The 14,156-nt window shown below is 43.7% G+C and overlaps 1 protein-coding gene across 3 annotated transcripts in view; it reads right to left on the bottom strand.

Moving 5' to 3' along the window:
• Positions 1-9,654, bottom strand: part of OSBPL2 (oxysterol binding protein like 2) — a 39,678-nt gene extending 30,024 nt beyond the window's left edge. Inside the window, exons 1-2 of one of the 3 annotated variants that reach the window (XM_075516894.1) lie at positions 9,519-9,654; positions 8,544-8,640 (exon numbers count right to left, since the gene is read on the bottom strand). The gene's annotated coding sequence lies outside the window, so the exon portion shown is untranslated. The remainder of the gene's footprint in view (positions 1-8,543; positions 8,641-9,518) is intronic. The other 2 variants (XM_075516892.1, XM_075516893.1) reach the window with 2 other exon arrangements.
• Positions 9,655-14,156: the final 4,502 nt, after the last annotated feature.

Below are 14,156 nucleotides of genomic sequence, written 5' to 3'. Positions count from 1 at the left end.
ACAGAGAGAAACAGAAAGGGCTGTTCCTAAACATGCATGGCACACCAATGGTCACAACACATACCAAGATCCCAAGAGGCTTGCTTTCAGGAGAGAACATGCTTCTCTCAGTGATCTTTACAGCCTTGATGCAGAGAATGTAACTCTTCTACCACCTACACTACGGTGACAGCTAAGGTCCTGTGACAAAGGAAGGAACAAAGTTGTACCGTACCTGTCAATCAGCTGGTTATGAATAATTTCAAATGAAGTGTTCTGTCAAGCACTGCGCTGAACATGTAACTTGACAGTAACTCGTACCAGGTGCTCTGGCTTCCGGTAACACACTTTGCTTTCAAAAGCTTAACTCTGCACAGATCGCAGGGTCCTGTACAACCTCACAGTCCGCAGCAGCAGAAGGCACAGGGAACTCTTTTCCAGAGGTACAGTATCAATAAGATCAGTCCCAGACTTGGCACAGTTCCCACCTATTTTAAACCATTTCCTCCCATGTGAATTTATTTTTAAAACCAGGACAACAAAAGTGCAAGACACTGCAATCGCTTTATAAAGTATCTAATTTGCTCCACGCATTCTGTGACATGTGTATCGGTGTCTATAGAAGGAGAAATGCAGGCACTCCTTGTAATGAGAGGTTCTACCTTCATAGCTTCTCCCTGAAACCAAAGGTGTGGAGATCCACTGCCTGCTGAGCAGCGGAAGGCTGCTCTCTGGCATCTGTACGCTCCATGCCTATATGCTAGATGAGGCTGTAGAGATGACCTGTAATGGTTGTCCATAACATCATTCCATTTGCTTACAGCTCTAAAAGTTGAAATTTCCTATGCCATTTATCTGGATAGGTTAGTAATCCCTCAAATTTGCCATCAAGTATGCTTGCTCCTTCTCAAATTCCATTGCTCAACAGAAAAAAGAAAAATAGCACCTTATGTCTGTGTCACTAAGATCCTGGATCCTCACAACTTACACACCAATTCAAGAAACCCAAACCTTCGTACCTGTTCAAAACAACCTGCAAGAGTTTAAACATGCAATTACCATGACTTAGGTAATTCAACATAACTAGCTACTCCATACTAACTTGTTCTTCTATGTTAATCCTCAACAAAGACCCAGCTGGTTAACCAAAAGATACTCCTCCTTAAAGAAACATTTACATTTCTATAGAAAGGTAAGCATTTACAGCTGGAGTAGCTAATTTGAATGGAATGCGGTTCAGCAAGATCAGTTTTGAAGTCTGGCTGGCTGACTACAGCTGCAGTGTCTTATTCCTCCAGACCTGAAGGGGAAATTTCACATCATGCAGCAATTCTGGAAAGCCAACAGCTTTGTTGTCACTATCCTACTACCTTTACAAACCCTGGTTTTTTCACTCCTAAAGCACATGTTCTAGCTCTACGAGATATGCACAAAACACTAGGTCATGTTCATTATACAGACGTTGAATCTACTTGTGAGATCAAGGAGCATTTAAGTAAAATCAAGTATGGAAACAGTAAGCAGTCATGAAATAAAACACAGACATTTGCCAGCATGAGAACAGGTAGGGTGTCAGAAGTTCAATACACTGGAATTAGAGTGCCACCAAAGAATTAATGAACTAGCACATTCATCAGCTTTTTCACATGCCTAGCGAGGTTTTGCTGGATGTGCACTTTCACAGCAAATTTTAAAAACAAATTAAGTTTATTAACTTGAAAGTAGAATCCTTGCAAGCGGGGCGGGGGGGGAGAAAGTCAAGTGAGGCTTTCCTCACCAAAATAAAAAAAGAAAGGAAACTTTCTGTCACATCTCATGTGATAAAAATACTGCACAAGTATTGCCAAGGGGGGAAGAAGAGAAGAGGCAAATCCCATGAACTCTGCAAAGACACTCAATTTTCAGGTTTTTGCTTTTCTTTAATGGTTCAAAAGGGCACAAGCTCAATTTAATAGAAATAGTATGGACATAATTTAAAATTAGCTCGATACAAAGGAAAACTCATTCCATACCCCGTTTAATCCACCTAACAGCATATGTTGATAAAGAGCAACATTTTCATTAGTTTGATATCCTGGGTTCAGGATGCACCTTCTGTCCAGAAAGAGATGCCAAAAGAGCCAGCAGAAGATCAAATATACACACCCTTCATACAGAGACTAAAAGTAATAAATAAAAAAAAAGGAGAACAAAATAATAAATAAAAAAAAAAAGAACAAAAACACCCAATAATCCTACAACATGACTGGTGGAGTAACAGCCAACCCCGCTTTCTCTTGGGTTGCCAGCTGAAAGAAAACATAGCTATAGTACTTCAAGGGGCAGAAATAAATAGCTTGAACTAGAAGATAAATATTCATGTGTTTTTGCTTCATACACATCTCCTGAAAGCATCAAACTGCAGTGTTTCATCTCTGAATGAAAGCTTCAGCAAGGATGAATCTTAATTGACTCATGAAATTAGGTTACCAACAACACTGGATCTAAAACATCTATAAAAATTAGCCAAGAAGTCAATTTAATTGGCAATTTAGGTACCTGCTGTAATTATTATGCACTTAAAATCTCTTCAACCAGAGAAGAGCTACACAGATGGCAGAATCCAGAAGAGGATTTTATTTACCAAGTTAGATTTGTTTCTTACTCCAAAGTTTGAATGTAATAGCATCTTCTACCAAGATGTTTTGGCACGATGAAGCTCACTCTGCATCCACAGTAAGAGAAGGGCAACTTCCTTCTCAAGTCTGTTAAACAAAGTGCAGAGAGGTTGAGCGAAGAGGATCAGCTGAAGACCTGGCCCACTGTCACTTTTCCGTTTCTTTGAAGATGCCAGCTATCCCTATTATAGGCCTTAATGTAGCTGGGAGTTATTAAATGCTCTGGGGACAGTTGAGGACCTGTACTGGGTCCTGCTGGGATGGCGTTAATTTCCTTCCTAGCAGCCCGTATGGTGCTGTGCTTTGGATCTGTGACCAAAGCAGCATTGATAACATACTCATGTTTTATTGCTGAAGAATACTTACACAGCATCAAGGCTTTCTCCCTTTCTCACTCTGCACCCACAGTGAGTAGGCTCAGGGTGGACAAGAGGCTGGGAGGCAACACAGCCGGGACAGCTGACCCCAACTGACCAAAGGGACATTCCCTACCATATACTGCCACGCTCAGCAATAAAACTGGAGGGGAGTTTCGCAGGGGTTGCCATTGCTCAGGGACTGGCTGGACATGGGTCAGCTGATAGCGAGCGATTGGTTGTGCATCTCTTGTTTTTCTTTATTTCTATTTGGCTTTTTCCCCTACCTTTACTTATTAAAGTGTCTTTGTCTCTATCCCCAAGTTTTCTCACTTTTGCCCTTCCCATTCTCTCCCACGCCCCATGGCGGGGGGAGAGCTGTGTGGGGCTCAGATGCCTGCTGGGGTCAACCCACAACAGAACCAAAGCAGCATCCTAAGCTGATAGTTTAGCTGAACTTATTTTTAAAGCACTTGAAACAATGGTGGCAGAAAACTGAACATCTAAAAATTTAGCTTTGAACATGCGAGTCGAACAGATTTATGGCAGAGAGAATCACATTCTGTTCTCTCAGGAATACAGATTTTTGGTGATACTTCACAAGAATTAGAGCCAACTGAAATGCTAGAAGTCTGGTTTGCAACTGAGTTCAGGCTACAGGATTTGTTTCTGCATCAGAACAAATCACAATAATTGTCCCACACACCGAGTGCTGCCCCCAGCACAGAGCTACAGCGCTGCTATCAGAAGCATTATTTATAGAACATAAAAATTGTAAAGATGAAACTGGGCAGAAAATACGCTAGCAGTATAGTGCTCAGTTACCTACAGAACTGACAGCTATCCCCAGTTTCACTTCAGCCAAAAATTCTGTTCCATGGCTAAGGATACTGGCTCACAGAGCTTCTACCAAACCTAACAAACAAACAAAGACCAAGGAAACTTGATTCCAGCAGATTAATATTTTCCAATGCAAAACACTTCACTGAAATTCCCACAGAATTCTGTAAGTGTTCTCCTTTTTTGAACACTACATCAACATTTGAGACACTTTTCCACCTGAGAGCATCTGGTACAGCATTCTTTGGACTTTGTAGCCTTCCCTTGGAAACTATTTTATTGCCCACAATTATAAAAGATCGCAAAATTCTGATTTATCTGCCTTCCCTACCCATGATGCATAATGCTAGGCTTGATCATGACTGGTACACCAGCTCATTTCTAGCCACATTGTTAAAAAAATTAGTAATTCAACACTGTCTTGTAAAACTAGTTACTTCCTACTAGTTTCCTGAAGGATTTGTTTTATCTTATTTGTAAGAGAGACAAGATAGGATATACTCCTAGGATATACTCAATAACTCCAAGCACAGTGGTTTTGGACACAAGTGTCAACTGATACATAATTAATAATTTATGAACACTTCTCTCTGAACCAAAACTTACTTTGAAGGTAAAATTAAATATGCTTGAATATTTCTCATCATAATGTAACCACCCCTACAAATTGATCACTTAAGTTTAAGACTGTGAAGACAATTACAGACTATAACATCACTGGAGAAAAACCCTAGAACAGTAAAATAGTTACAGGTTTAGTTTATAGATCTTCCTACTAAAAGGCACTTTTTAAGCTTTGACTCTGTGGACCCATTCTCTCCGGGCAGGTGTAGCTTCACATTTATTCTGTACAAGGTATCTTACAAATCATTTTCATGGAGACTCCTAAACAATTATGATAGCAGTCATACTGCAAATAAAGCAGGACAGCAACAGCTGACTAACCTAGTGCAAAGCCCCACAGCATAAGAAACCGTATTTTTATGACTACCAACAATTCCTCACACACTGAAATTCTGCAGCACGAGCTCGCGCACATAGCTAGCGGACTATTTGCTAAAGAGTTTTAAGATGATACCACAAATGTGCAAAAGCTTTAGAAAGTCAGAGTTTCTGCTATGGTTGAATTTCCTTTAAAGCTACATTTATAGTAGATACTTAATAGGTTCCAGTATAAGGGTGTTACTATGTTTGCTGTGGTCAAGAGATTTTTAAAAAAGATAAACTTTGACTTCTCAAGACAGGACGATATCTGTAAATAGAGTTCAGTTTTAATAAAGAATCCACTTAGCTATCTGCTCAGTAACATTAACCCACTCAGATAATAAAACGGTTGCACAGCACTTAGAACTACATTTAACACAAAAAAAGGCCATGTAAATAAAGTTATTTGCATCTCTAAGTATAGATAGCATTTCTGTTTCACTATTAAACAACTGTTCAACAGTTTCATTGTCATTGTGCAAAACCTAAAAGAACACATGCACAGGGGAGAAGTTCTGTTCTTCTAACAAAGTTCTCATTTCGTCCAGTAAGCAAACATGCTGCTACATGGACCACTGTAAATACGCTGGTGAGCTAACTTCTCCGTAGCCTTAACATGTACGAGTTTTATAATTGAGTGTTATTAAAAGGATTCTCGTTCTCACTTGATCGCCCTGACACATTGTAGGGAACTGGGTCTACCTCAGTGGCCGGAGCTGGTTAGGTCTGAAGCGAGTGACGTGAACCACAGACACCTCAGAATTCAAATGCTTACCATCTTCAAACTTTCCCTATCATCATTACTTTTGAACTATCATAGAATCAAAACTCAATGAGATAGATTAACAGATTCTTTTGGGAGCCCTAAAAAAAAAAACTGATTCAGAAGAGTAAAAATAATGCTAGTAAAAATATAATGAAGTTATCCATTCATGAAAATACATTTCTTGACAAATATCGTAAGCATGAAAACTTCTTTGTAACACCCCAGAGGTTCATAGCATTCCAACAGCCACAAACCATATCTCATCTAAAACTCTGACCGGCACAGCAATGGAATTGAACTCAAACAGGAATGCCACCGATCAAGGTTTCCATTCAACCTAACGCCAAGGACAGACATTACACATCCAACAGAGCAATATCCAGTTTAAGTTTTGTACTATAAAACCAAGAAGGCCAAGATTAAAAGGTCCAGATGTATTTCTGCAGCTGCAGGCACAATTCACCTTTTGTGCACGCTCCCGCCAGATTTATGAACAATCACAGGCAGACAAGGCTATCCAGCCTCCTGCATTTTCTGAATGGAGGGCTGCTGTAATGCACTAGAAATCTGTCTCATTAAATTAGGTGCATAATAAAATATACTGAAATAATCTAAAGGATCTGTCTAGACCAGCAAATGAATTTCCAATTGTAACTGTATTAAAAAAAAAAAAAAAAATCAAGTTTAAGTAAGCTTAGTCTATTCTTGTAACTTATTGATCCTGAAAATTAAGACATTATCTTTGTGCACTGAATCAACAACAAATTTTTGAAGAGTATAACTGAAAGTAATGGTAAGCCACATTTGACACATTCCACATTTGCATTCTCATGCAAACTTGCTATTACAAGCCTTTAAGAATACAAAATAGTTACATCATCATACATTCTTCTGCATAGTAATTATTAAGAATTCGAGGACTGAGATAATATATTCTTTCATTTCAAGCTCTATAGTGGTCTATTCCGTAAAATAATAAAAACCATAAAAGAATCAATATAACGCATAGCCTATATTTTTTTGCAACGGGAAACATATCAAAGTCGCATATCTTCTGAAGTGGCAGATAGAGGGTAACCAACTTTTTCATTGCTCTCACTTTCCAATTGGTTCAGCTAGGTGAAGATGCTTCCGTGATCAGTTACATATTCAAACTCAGCAAAAACATTCAAGATGTTGAGCACTCCATATTTAACACATACTCTTTGCATGCCTGATTTTGTGCATTTCTTCCAAAAAATGTAAGAGAACCAAACATTTTCGTTATTTCACAGAGAACAGACTAAACACTAAGCATTTTAAAACATCATATTAGTGTCAGATACAGAGATTTCTTATCAGATATCTTCATGACTCAGGTGACAAAATTGATACTGAGTAAAGGACTCGAAAAAAATGCCAACTTGTAAATGGAAATTCTAGTTATCAAGTAGCATGACGTAATGTTGCATTGTTCAAGGACAAGTTACTTCAAATACCAAAGCAGATAATTCTGCTTAAAAATTCAGCGCACTTGCATATGAATCTTGCTTTCAAACAACACCACAAAAAAAAAAAAAATCATCTGACTGGCACTACAAACAGTGATTTAAAAATATAGTCTTATCAAAGTGAAAAAACTTGACTGGTATGTTTTCCAGCCAACACTAAAATAACAGAAAGCTAAGCTTTCCACCTTTGTTCTAGGTCAGCATGTGTGAAGTTCACACAGCAGAATTCACAAGAAGAAAGACTGAAAGAAATACCAGTTTCAATCATAAGACCTGTCAGCTTAAGGAAGTATGTATCATAGAAAGCAGTAACAGTATTAAAATTGATTTAAAGAAACCATCCAACAGTGAAAATTACCCTCCATGTTCAGTTACCAAATCAAGTACATTTGCACAGATGTTAGCAAACATAACTACATGCACCACACTGTTTTTCAGTATTGCATCAGCTGAAAACTGTAACCTATCTAGTCTTCAACTACTTGCAGGCATAGAGTTTGTTGTCTAATAATTATTTTCTATCTTGAACTTTTGCCTTCTGTTTATAAGATTATATTGGCATGGCTGAAGAGCTAGTTTTGGAGAAAAATGGCATATTTATTCCTGGACAGCAGATGTCTCAGTGGTTCCTTTCGAGCACTCCCTGAAGTTATAAGTTCATTATGAGGTGCTGTTGGTTCAGGAAAGCAACACTAAGAATCACTCCTGATCTTATCCTAGATTGCCCTCAACTTTCTGTCACATGGTAAAACATTTGCATGACTTGACAACCATTTTAAGAAAAGCTATGTTTACAGTAACTGAAAACCCAGGGGGTTACTTAGGGGGAAAACACTGCTCGGCATTTCTTGCTTCCATGCTAGTTTAGCCAGTTCTCCTACTTCCATCCCACGGCGCAGCGCTTTCTGTTTGGAAGTTACCCAAGTCACTGCTTCCAGAAATTGCCCTGAGGTTTCAGAAGTCCCAGAGCATACTGGTATAAAGTTTGTTAAGATGACACATATGGGGTTGCCCCCAGATGTCAATGTGAACGTGGAGTTACTGAACTTTGGAAGGTTAAGTTGGAATGAAACAAATTTATTTTTTCTTGCATGCATAAGCTTTAAAAAAAGAAACACTATGGGAAGAGTGGTACAGTAATGCTAATCTACACTGCAGATCCGCGTCTCCTTTTTACTTTTGCTTTTTGAAATCTTAAATGAAGGCTATGTATTTTAATTGAGAAAATTCACAGTAAATGAAAGCAATATCTGCTTGCATTCAACATGCTTTGGCAGATACTTCTGAGGGGAAACACAAGGCTATGGTAGACATAAAAAACAGAAGGCGATTTCGAACCCACATCTGAAATTCTGGCCTGCAAGTGCTGCGGAGTAACAAACTGCTTCCAAAAGGAGTCCCGAATCCAAACATACAGATAGCACAAACATGATTAATATCCAAATTAAATAAATGGCAACATAATTTATACCTTTGTTACCATGCAGAAGTTCTGGTGGCATGTTATTTAAAAAAAAGCCTTTTTTCCTGCTATTTTTCCCATCTTGCTTGTCTCCCTTTCAGGAGCTCTGTAAGAGAAACATTGAGTAGGTAACTGAAGAACAAAAAAAAAAAAAAAAAAGCCAAGCTCAAATAAATCCTAACTGCTCTCTGTTCTTCAGCTGTGGCCTAAAAGGCCCCTTGAGGCTCCCGTATCGTGCTGAAGCTGAGCTCAATACATTCATCTTGGGAACTGGGTGTCATAGACTCCTTTGCTAAACTACCCAGCTCCAAAAGCAATCAGGAAAAAAAATAAAATTAGAAAAATCCCTACACTAGGACGGACAGAGCTCGACTGAGCTGCAACCCGTGCTCTGCACAGCAATGTCCTTCAGCCCCCGCTACCTCCCCTGTCCCCAGAGAAGAGCCCCACGGCCGAGAAAGCGGTCCTGCCACCCAGCCCGCAGCTCGGGCCACCCGAGGTCTGCCGCCTCCGCTGAAACATGGAAGGGGAACATCGTTTCGATCCAACGCGCTACTGACGCGGCCGCACGGGCCTACGACTCGCAGCGCCCCAAGAAAACAAGCGAGCGGGTCAAGGATCCCGCGTCCGCCGGGGGAGAGAGCGCAGCGCTGGGGTGGCCGCGCTCCCCCGGCCCGGTGACCGCCAGCGCCCGGCCAGGCCGCCCCCCGCCCTCGGCCAGACTGACAGGACGCCCCACGGCGCTGAGGGGAGCCGTTAGCGGCCCACTGGGGAGGGGACCCCCGCGCCGGGCTGGGCCGCGCCAGGCCCGGGCGGGGCTGGGGGAGGCGCTGCCGCCCTTCCCTCAGCGGGGGCGCCGCTGCGGCAGGTGGGGAGAGCCGAGCCCCCGGAGGGGAGCGGCTCGGCCGGGAGGGCAGGTGAGGAGAGGGCAGAGCGGGGCGGCGCGCCCCGGCACCAGGCCCGGGGCAGGCACGGCGGCATTACCTGGCACCGCGCTCCCGCGACGGCCCCGCCGCAACACCCCCCCCCGCCCGGCACGGCTGACACCGAGGCGGAAGTGCGGCCCTCGCGGCGGCGGAGTGATGCTCTGCTCCGCCAATCGCAGAGCGCGGCCGCGCCCCGCCGTCGCCGAAGCGACGAACCAGCTTCCTCGCCCACCCGCCCAGAGGCGGGGCGAATGCTAATCAGGCGCCGAGCCTCACAGCCCCGGGCCGCACCACTGCTGGGGAGACTGCTGGCCAATGGCGCGCCTGGGGGGCGGGACTATGCAGATGAAAGCGGCACCGGGAGCCCCCGCTGCGCGGGGCGGCCTCACCTGGCGCGTTTCGCAGGGGATGGTGCAGCCTCCGCTGCACAAACGCACACGGTCGTGCTGAAGCCGGTGTCATCGGTTGTGTTTTGAGGGATGTTTGTACCGTCAGCCAGCTGCAGAAGGTGAGCTCGGCTCACCATATCCTATGTAGTAAAAGTCATTCTCCTAATTGAGGGTTGGAAGAAGTTTTTTTTTTTTTTTTTAAAAAAAACCTGCCACTCAGTACGTGTACGTGGGTGTTCCGGCTGGGTCCCCACAGGGCTGTGCTTGTTCCCTGTGCGGCCTCCCAGGTGGGAGGCTTGTACGTGCTGTAGTTTACTGTGCGTCGCTATGAACTTAACCAATTTTGTATTTTTTTAATGTTCTAGCCAGCTTTGAGTCATGGTGTGTGTCACCCGTAGGCTACGGGATGAGCAGCAGCATCCTTTGTGTCCTGCCTGCCAGCCTGTGGCTTCTGAGCAGCCTGGGTCCAGCAAGCGCTGCTGCTCTGGGCACGTTAATGGACAACTGGAAATCCCAGAGAAATGGTCAACAAAACCATGGGCTGGTAGCAGACGGTTAGAGTCATTCCCTACCAGGAGAAAGCTGGCAGGTTCTTCTATTTCTTTTATTTCTATTTTTTGATGAGGTGCTTAGGGACATGGTATAGTGGTGGTCTTGGTAGTGTTAGGTCTACGGTTGGACTCCATGATCTTAAAGGTCTTTTCCAACCTATACGATTCTGTGATTTCTGTAGCCCTGAACTTGCACTTGTTCATACACAACAGGTGACTGGAGGCAAGTTCGTAATAATCCCCTTCACTTCAGCGTAATTACTGGCGTGCTAAAGCAATTGAGACTATTTGTAGATGTTGATGCAAGTATCAAAACTGAGTCAGAAGTTTAAAATTAATTTGACTCATAACATTTCTTTTAGGTAACACCTGTCTGCTCTTTTTATTTACCTTCTGATTTCTGAGTCTGCAAGGTGTTTTCCTTCACATACTTTTAAACTTCTTACATGATCAGAGAGATTTGAAACTCTTTTCCGCTGAAATGTCCGCTTTCCTCCCTTTTCATGAAAGCTAAGAATCGAATGAAATCTCATTGGACCAAGCAACCAGGACTTTAAAAGGAAAAAAATAAAGAATAAAAAAAATTGCAAAGCATGCACAGGGCAAGGTGCTTCAGGAGATCAGCCACAGGGATAACCAGCTTCCTCCTGAGGAGCTAGAAACCGATCGGTCTGGATGAAGTACGTCTCATACCGCTAAGACAGAACGACCCATTGCTGTAATTGCTGAGGGACACCTTATTGTCCTCTTAAGCAGAAAATCGTATGAGATGTCAGGAGGGGCCAGCACAAGAGTGAACAAAAACCACTCGGGAATGACAAGCTGGAGCCTGAGTAAGGAACAGTAGGGAGTGAAGGAGGGAGATGAGTCACAGAAATATTTATCCTCAAAATGATCTCCTACCATTGATACACTTCTCAATGCAAAGCAAATATAGGAATTAGCATATTTATTCTGTAGCCCAGAACTTGTTCGTCAGAGGTGGATGAAAATGCTTTTTAATAGGGAAACGGCTGCAAGGCCGGTGGGGGAAATCATCGCTACGCCAGACCTTGGCCACCAGAACAACTCACCTGTGCAGGGGGTGGGAGAGGGCTCAGCAGGGCCGGGCAGGGGTGGACCTGTCCTGGAGGGGTGGCTGGACCTCCGGGGGGTAACCCGGGTTTGGGCACCACGCGAGGGCTCCTGATGGAGACCAGAGTCCAGCCACAGACGTGGCACCACAGATGGCCTTTTCATTGCTGGTTATCTGCTGTAGGCACCAAAGAAGCCTTGCAAGGAAGGGTGGTCATTGGAGGTAGGAGTGACGGCAAAGGCCCACGTCGTGATGGGATTTATTCCCCCACCGGCACTTGTGTGAAGTATGTTTTCAGAGATGCAGCAGCAAAAATACGAACCACTCTCTTGCTGCATAGCTCCTTCCTTCCCTCCCCAAATACTTTACCTGGCACACTGTTGATTCTGGAGTATTACTCATCGCTAAATGAGCTGACAGCTCCTGGCCATCAGCCAGATGCTGACAATATATGAGACATGAATTAACAGTGATAATGCTCCTTGCTCTGGCGCAAATGTAAGGTTTTAAATGAAATCTCCACTGAGAATTTCGCGCACACACTGGGATTGAGGAGTGTTTTGGGGTGGGCACAGCTGGCTCTGAAGTTGTCTGTCAGTCTCTCTGGATCCAGTCTTGCTATATCCTCCTGTTGTTTCATCCCTGCGTTCACCCAGGCAAAGCTGCAAGGCAGGTGTTGTTGGGCTCATCTTCAGGGAATAAAAATCTTTGGGAGTAGAGGATAATTTGTATCATTCCAAATCTGGTTTTAAGATTATCCTGATTTGCCCAGAAAAGTGATTTTTTTTTTTTCCAGTAAGCCCTGATTCAGCAACGCACTTCTGGATTGCTCAACATTATAGGCTCAACATTAAACACAGAAATATTCCTATTGCAGCTTTTAAGCAAAGGCCCGCAAACAAAAAGTAAGCATGAATTTAAATTATATTCTGACTGAACAGGCCTTTGTCATGACTAAGCAGCTGATCTGGAAGAGTTCTCTGAAATGATCATGGAAAGAGAAATCCACTGATTAGATGCCCAAGGAATATTGAATTTGTGTAGCTTTTTCAGGTCCTAATTAAAGGCATGCGCATTCTGAGCCTGCCACAAAATCCTCTCCCGGGCATTTTGTGGGCATTTGAGCTAAATGCCCATGCTTAGCAAAAACGAGGCTAATTGACAATTTCTTCTTTTGTTAAATATTCAGGGGCTACTCTCTAGCAATCTAAAGTCACAAAAACTCAAAATTGGACAGGGAGAAGAATCCAGCTCTCTATTTGTCTCCCTCCTGTGTTGGCAATGAGGGGAGAGAGCAGTTACCTTTTAAAGGAGATGGCATGGGAAATTTTGCCTTGCTGGGAAAAGTTTTGCGACATTAAAAATAATTAAAATGGGGTTTTATAGTGGAAATCATTGAGCAACTGTCTCAGGCATAGGCGTAGCCATCGGCTCCACCTACAGTAAACTCAACTGTTCCCCTCCTGCGGAGCAACGCAATCCGCTTAGAAAACTGATCCAAGCAAACCTCATCACTGCGGCAGATTTACAAAACCTGAATTGCGACAGAATAAGGAAGGGCAGAATGGAAGAACAAAACACATTGATCCTGTGATCTAGAGATAACGCAAGGAAATGTGGCACAGTACAGCAAAAATACCGATCGTCTGTCACCAGTTGTATGTAAGCAGAGACAAATACCTCTTCTCTTCTCCTCCAAATAAGCTGGTGGCCAAAGGCAGCCACTTCAGTCCCAACATGTGTGGGCAAGTGCTCGCTCTGCCACGGCAAGCTCTTTTCAGACGACGACCCCTTGCCAGGGAGCTTCAAAACCAAACCCATTCATTTAGCAGGTGCTCCAGCATCTTCTGCTTGGTGTTGCTTTGGTCCCTCCTCCGTGCCGTGCCATGCCAGGCCGCAGTTCCTGGCACACCGTGCCTCCACAGCATTTCATAGACACAGCGTTGTCCTTACGGGTCTGTGCCAAATGTGCTTGGAAACACTCCTGCTCCTGTTTACCAACAGCTTCACCTTAGAAGAGTACGGGGCTTGTCCATACCTGAAAGCTAATTTGGATTAAGGGAGGGTGTGAATTAAAAGCAGAGTAGGAATCCCAAAATACCTCTGGGCAGATAAGGCCCAAGTTATCAAAACAATGGATTAAACATGCCGTCACTAATTGCAAAATCAGTGGAGAAGGGAAATAAGTGTGCTCAAGAGAGAAGAAGGTTGCGCATCCCAGCACCGGCAGGGACGGGGCAGGTTTGGGTTTACCCTCAGCCACAGGGAGATGTGGACGTGGAAGCGGGACGTGGGGAAGGAGCAAACCTCGTAAGAGGATGAGCAGGACTGCAGCCAGCAGCACAGCCCACGTCTGGTTATTGCCCGTCGGGAGGTACTGGCTCTGGGGGCAGGAGCTCACCAGCCCAGGCAGGTACCAGCCTGGACAACCACACTGTGCCCAGGTGGAACTGGTGGTTTTCACATCCTGTTCTCTGCAGTTTTCTTGTTAAATATTAATTGTGATTATTATAAAACAGCACACCCCTGTCACACTGTGCAGGAGGCTGTGCAAACATGGAATAGGAAGAAACTTCCTGCCTTAAAGGGCTTGCAGTGGCAGGCTCTCCCTCTTCCCAAGTGAAAGGAGGCTGCATCCAGATACACGTGAGCCAGACTCCACTTTGCAAAATGGGAAACAT

The sequence above is a fragment of the Mycteria americana genome, chromosome 14 (genome assembly GCF_035582795.1).
Source record: "Mycteria americana isolate JAX WOST 10 ecotype Jacksonville Zoo and Gardens chromosome 14, USCA_MyAme_1.0, whole genome shotgun sequence".
Classification (NCBI taxonomy): Eukaryota; Metazoa; Chordata; class Aves; order Ciconiiformes; family Ciconiidae; genus Mycteria; species Mycteria americana.
This window is presented reverse-complemented; position numbering and strand designations above follow the sequence as displayed.